This window comes from Mytilus californianus, unplaced genomic scaffold, assembly GCF_021869535.1.
Source record: "Mytilus californianus isolate M0D057914Y unplaced genomic scaffold, xbMytCali1.0.p SCAF_6, whole genome shotgun sequence".
NCBI lineage: Eukaryota > Metazoa > Mollusca > Bivalvia > Mytilida > Mytilidae > Mytilus > Mytilus californianus.
The window spans coordinates 61329312-61335351 of record NW_026262712.1 but is presented as its reverse complement, the minus strand read 5'-3'; the positions used below and the strand labels follow the sequence as shown (position 1 = coordinate 61335351).

The window sequence follows — 6040 nt, the reverse complement described above, 5'->3', positions numbered from 1 at the left end:
AGCGGAAAATACCTTATGAAGTGGCAAAATCAAAAGCTAAAGCACATCAAACGAATGGAAAACAACTGTCATATTACTGACTTGGTACAGGCATTTCCTTATGTAGAAAATGGTGGATTAAACTTTGTTTTATAGCTAGCTGAACCTCTCACTTTTATGACAGTCGCATAAAATTTAATTGACAACAATGTATGAGCAAAACAAACAGGCATAATAGGTAAACAAAGTCAAGAATTGGGGTACAGCAGTCAACATTGTGTTACAATCTAGACATATAGTCACTCAATAGACAAAGCACATAAGCACAAATGAAAGACAATAATACAAAAAAATGACCATAGCACAATAACACAATGGTGGGATGTATAAGTACCAAGCCACGCCAAAATGATATTACTAACAATGGACTAAACAGTAAAGGTTACAAATTTTTATACAAAGACAAATATAAGTTTGACAAGCCTGGGGATATATGAGTGTGCACTAATAAAAAAAAAAAAAAACATTTCTTACGATTCTTCAATTAAAAAATAAATAGTTTAAAGCATTAATTTTAGTTAAAACATATTGATTTTTATCCTACATTAAATTCCATATAAACTTCCAAATATTTCTTATGACATCTCCATCTTTCATCAAATTTGAATTTAGAACTTTCAAGAAGTTACCGGAAGGTTACTCAGTTCATAAATCATGAGAAATTTATAAACTTAAATCTGCGATCACTGGAGTTTACTTCTTAAATTCGCTATATATTTACCCTCAATTTGACGAGCGGCTATGAACTCTGATAGTTTTTGATGACTGTTAATCGCAAAATGCACCTTTAACACTTCTTGCCTTATGACTAGCTTTAGTCAGGGTGGATACAATATTTTGTTTGTGATGAGCGTAATGTACATGAAATGATGTTGACATTAAATTATATAGTGAAAATTCGTATTTTGAGACCTAGTAAAATAAAAATAATCGGGAGAGCTCTGAAGATCATTGATGAAAACAAATTAGAACTAGTGGTGTCTAATTGTTTTACCCAATGCATAATTGGGAAACAATGATTTATCATTTGTTTTTATCTTATTTTTTTTTAATCAAAATTTGCTGATACAAGTTCCCAGTTATTATATGTAAGTGCTTTAAACCCGTATAAATGACTGTGTCAAATCATTCAATAGACAGCTGTCTGATTGCGTTTTAAACTGGAGTTATAGAACGTTTTCGTAGATGCGTGGTGAACTAGATGATTTCACATTAGCAGGATAAGTACTTAGGGCTTGTTGTTAGAAATTGTGACCATTCTTTGGTACGGTGTACTATTGGTTATTACTGTTTGTTATTACTTGTATTTTCGTTATCTATTATACGTGACTTAAGATTTTGTTCTGTTTTAAATTTTTGTTTTTTTTAGTACCTTGGTTTAGACCTCTGAACGAGATCAAACGGCTCTCGGTCAAAAAACTTTACTCAGTATTCTGAGTACAAAAATTGTGCTCGAAACACCAAATCCAGTATTTTGATTGTATTATTTCTGAGTCTGAGTAGGAAAATCGTGCTCGAAAAAATGGCCTCGAAGACAAGAACAAATCTGCTCTTGAATACCAAAACCAACTCATTTCTGTGCTAATTGGAAGATTTCTAGAGTAGATTGTTGGGATGTAGATATAGATGCAGCTCATTACTCATCAGGGGAAGTAATGACTTGTGTGAATACGAATATATTAGAAACATAAACCAAAAATCAAATGATACCAAGCCCCCTAAATAACACATACTATACTTAATTGTCTGTGTATGTTAACTTTTAAACATCTTATCCTATGTAAATCGCAGTAGATATGGAAAGCTTTTTAACTATACAAGAATGAAACTTGAAATTTAGTATATTGAGAATGTTTGAAGCTATCAACATGCAAAAATCGAAAGACTATCTGACAATATCAAAAAACTTTAAATGTATCATCTGGTTTTATTGTGTTGTTACGTTTAATTGATGTATTTCAAGCACCATTCATATAAACCTCCCAAGAACAGAGTTATAGGTGAAAATGCAGTTTGTCCTGTTATGAATGAAGTGTATTAACCTACACAAGAATTGAAACTCAAGCTTTACTTTCCAGAAATATTTTCAAAATTCAACGGGAAATCTGTTGGCATAAATCAAAAGACAGACAGATAAAAACAAGTGAAACTGCGAGCTACTGCTCACTGATGATACCCCACCCAAATATGCATTTGGAATATTTAAACCAAAATGTTTTTCGGTATAAACATTGTTGAGTGATGAATCTGAAAACGCATCACACGGTATAGCTGACTCATATAAACCCTGAAACAAAATTTCAGAAATCATTGTAATGTACTTCCTGAGAAAAATGTGACGAAAATTTTCAACTTGAATGTCATGTGTAAAATGATGTAAGTGTTCGGTAAACAGGAAGTTGTTGAGTGATGAATCTGAAAACGAATCACACGGTATAGGTGACTTATATAAACCCTGAAACCAAATTTCAGAAATCCTTATATGTAGTTCCTGAGAAAGATGCGACGAAAATTATTCTTGGGACGGACGGACGGACGGACGGACGGACAGAGGTAAAATAGTATACCCCCACTTCTATTTTAAAGCGGGGGTATAAATATACACAGAAAATCAAAAAATAACCTTACGAGCGTAAGTCACATTTTATAAGTTAACTCTACATCAACGGTCTAGGAATCTTTATCCGCTTTCTTGGGCCCACAAATATACCCAACCATTATCTTGAGTTTCTCTTGCATATAGCTATTCTATAGTAAAAACATGAAAACAACACAAATCGGACCGGTAATTTTCTCATTTGAATGATTTGATATTGTTTTATGTTGAGGCCTTTTGTAGCTTGCTATGCGGTATTTGTTTTGCTCATTGTTGTAGGTCGTACGGCGTTACACAGTTGCTAACATCTACACCATTTGGTCTCTGCTGGATATTGGTCTCATTGGCAATCATATCACGTCCCCTTATTAAAATATATGATTTTCTTACGCGCAAGACTTATTTCTGAAATAATCTTTATGTAAATTGTTTGTTGGAATAAAAATCAGAGTGAAATAAACAGAACAGCCAAAAACTGACAAAGGGGAACGTTGACTGAGGAAGTTACATTGTTAGTTTTAGCGCAACTACATGTATTTTCAAATCAGGCAATATAGAAACTCTGGCTACTGAACAAATCGCACTCACTGAAACTCATTGTTTACAAATGGGTCTTATAAAGATAATGGCAATCAAATATGTGTTCACTTAAAAAAAAGATTACAAGCTATTTCATCAAACATTTATTTGAAAGGTGTTTTGTTAAGCTTGACAATTAGATGTAATTTACGTATGCATGAGGTTAAAATAAGTATACTAATACGCATGCATCAGGTCAGAACTCAAGAAACTTATCTACTGATACATACATGTCATTATGTAAACGAAAAGAAAACATCGAATCTAGATGCGTATGTATACAAAAACACATATTATAATATTTAAACTTCACTTGCACAGAGCATCGTTATACATAAATATTTGAAAATTTGCATGTTTCAAGCAATATGTTGATATATCGGATAATTTTCATCGAGTGATCAATGCAGAAGCAACATCTTGTAAACACCGATTTCAGAATTTCTGTTTGTAAATGTTCACTTATCATCGTATACAAGCATTCCTAGAAACGACGTTTGTGGATAGACTGGTTTGCTGTAAAAATAATTTGTACCACCATGATTTGCGGTTCTGATAAACGCATGCTCATCCTTTCCCATGTTACATAATGCCGTCATCGATGCAGAATGATGTCCTCCAGCATTATCGGTATTTCCGGTGGTCGATATGATTTTGTCTTCAACTACAAGTTCTGTAACGACATATTTCGAATTTTGAATAGACACGGTCCAAGAAAACATGTAGACGCCTTTCCTTGGGGCAACAAAAATCCCATCATATTGATTGTAATGGCCGCCAATGTTTAGAATCACAGTTTCAAACACTACTGTCGATAATGTCTGTAATATAAAATCTCTGCTAGCTATTTTCGCATAAAACATCACGGGATCCATTAATTTATCTACAAAGAAATATTAAATATAAATATGAGCTGTAAACTTACCATAGAACGTAAGTTATCAATCTCATTATATACGAATACACATTATATTGATTGACTGACGTTTGCTAAACGTCCAGTGGCAAGTATTTTATACATGTTCAGGACAAGCGCATTTTAGCGAATTTAAGTTAAAAAATTTAAAATAGAGTGTGTTTGGTGTGTATTTGTGAATTTACCTTTATATCAAAAACGTTCAGAGTAAATAGTCGATGAAATAAAATTTTTATTAATATGAATTTTTATTTTATACAAAAATTTAATATGATATTAAGCAGATATATCATCAACTGACTGTTGGCTTTCTTAGCTTTTGGCATTGAAAGTACATAAAGAAGTATATTTTCAAAAACGTGTTGCGCGCACACATATCGGTTACATACCCTTTTTTAACATTTTTTAAAATTTTCTTTTATTTTGTAATAAAAGACGAACATTTCAATCTTAATAGCATTTGTGACAAAGTTCAACTTTTCAACTATAGTTCAGGCAAGCTACAAAATGTAAAATAGTTTAATAAAAAGATTTTTTTTCCACGTTTTTTATGGTTGATTTCGTTTTTCTCAAATCATACAATTAAAACTAAGGTGACGAAATAAATATTACCTTTTGATTTTGTCACATTGTCAATTACAGTCTCCAATTTCATCACTGTAGTCTCCAGTGCAAAAATTCGTTCATTTTGGACTTCATCTACTGAAACATTTTGCTGCTGAATAGACTTAGAATAACAGCAATTGAATGAAAGTAAAAACACAATAACTGCGATCGCTTCGATCTCCATATTGTATGTATACAACTGTTATGACAGTAAAATATGTTACTTTGATACTCCGCAGAAACAGAAAAGAGAAAAGCGGTTACAGAATGTATTTTGTTTTATATTGCTGCCAAGCTAATGCAGAACAGTATTCGTTGATAACATTATTTGCGTAAATGCTTGCATAACAAAGCAGAAGGGGGTATACTTTAAAGTTCAACTAATCATTTTTCGAAGATGATTCTTATGGTTTTATGACGTATACAAACAACTGCACCATTGAAAGATGCAACAGAGTTAAAAATAGAGAATACTGAACTTTAATATATACTCACGGACTACAAAAATGAAACACACATTTTTGTGATTATTTTTTTACCAAATCATTATTCATCTTCATATAATTGCTGTTCATGCTTATCATACTTCTTTCTGTTTAGAAAAATTATCCAAGGTAATTGAATATACCAGATTATTGACGTCGCACGAATTTCAAAAAGCGAATTTTGAAACCAATGGATGATTTTTTAAAGAATGTTTTTTCGTGAAACATTGAATCCATACTGCCACTTTAATCTGTAAAAAATGATGCATTTCCATGATGCCGAGACAGAGCAATGAAAATCTGAATCAGAACATAAATACTTTGAAGTAGGCAGGAATATGTCAACGTGTTGTTGCTAGACAATTTCACGCCAGACTCTCCTTTTACAGTCCTTACAACAACGGTACAGACAGACGGGCTTTGTTAATCACCACCCATGACCAGACCAGACCACGCCACGTCAATAAAAATGTCATTTGCGAGACAGGTTTACGACTGCAACGTCAATCTCTAAGCAAAGTTTTTTGGTGTCATAACAGATAGATTAACCTCAATATTGTATCCAATATACAATGCCATAGAATCGGCAGCAGAAAACATTTTAAGGCCTACAGATTATACCACAGAATTGCTAAAACAGACTATAATGGAAAAGAAAGACGTCAAAACATGTACAAAAGATCTAGTTGACCTTTATGTCAATCATTTAGGAGTTGGTTATAAGCAGTCTTCGACGGTGATGGTGATATTCATTCATAAGGATAAAACTTTGGTTTCAGTGCAAACCACATTATTTTAACAAAAAAACTTTCGAACTGC

At 32.5% G+C, this 6040-nt stretch overlaps 1 long non-coding RNA gene across 1 annotated transcript; it reads right to left on the bottom strand.

The window, feature by feature from the left end:
* Positions 1-3302: 3302 nt before the first annotated feature.
* Positions 3303-5083, bottom strand: LOC127704168 (uncharacterized). Its single transcript, XR_007983169.1, has 2 exons — positions 4743-5083; positions 3303-4097 (listed from the first exon to the last, which is right to left on the bottom strand). It is a non-coding gene; the product is annotated as an uncharacterized LOC127704168 (long non-coding RNA).
* Positions 5084-6040: the final 957 nt, after the last annotated feature.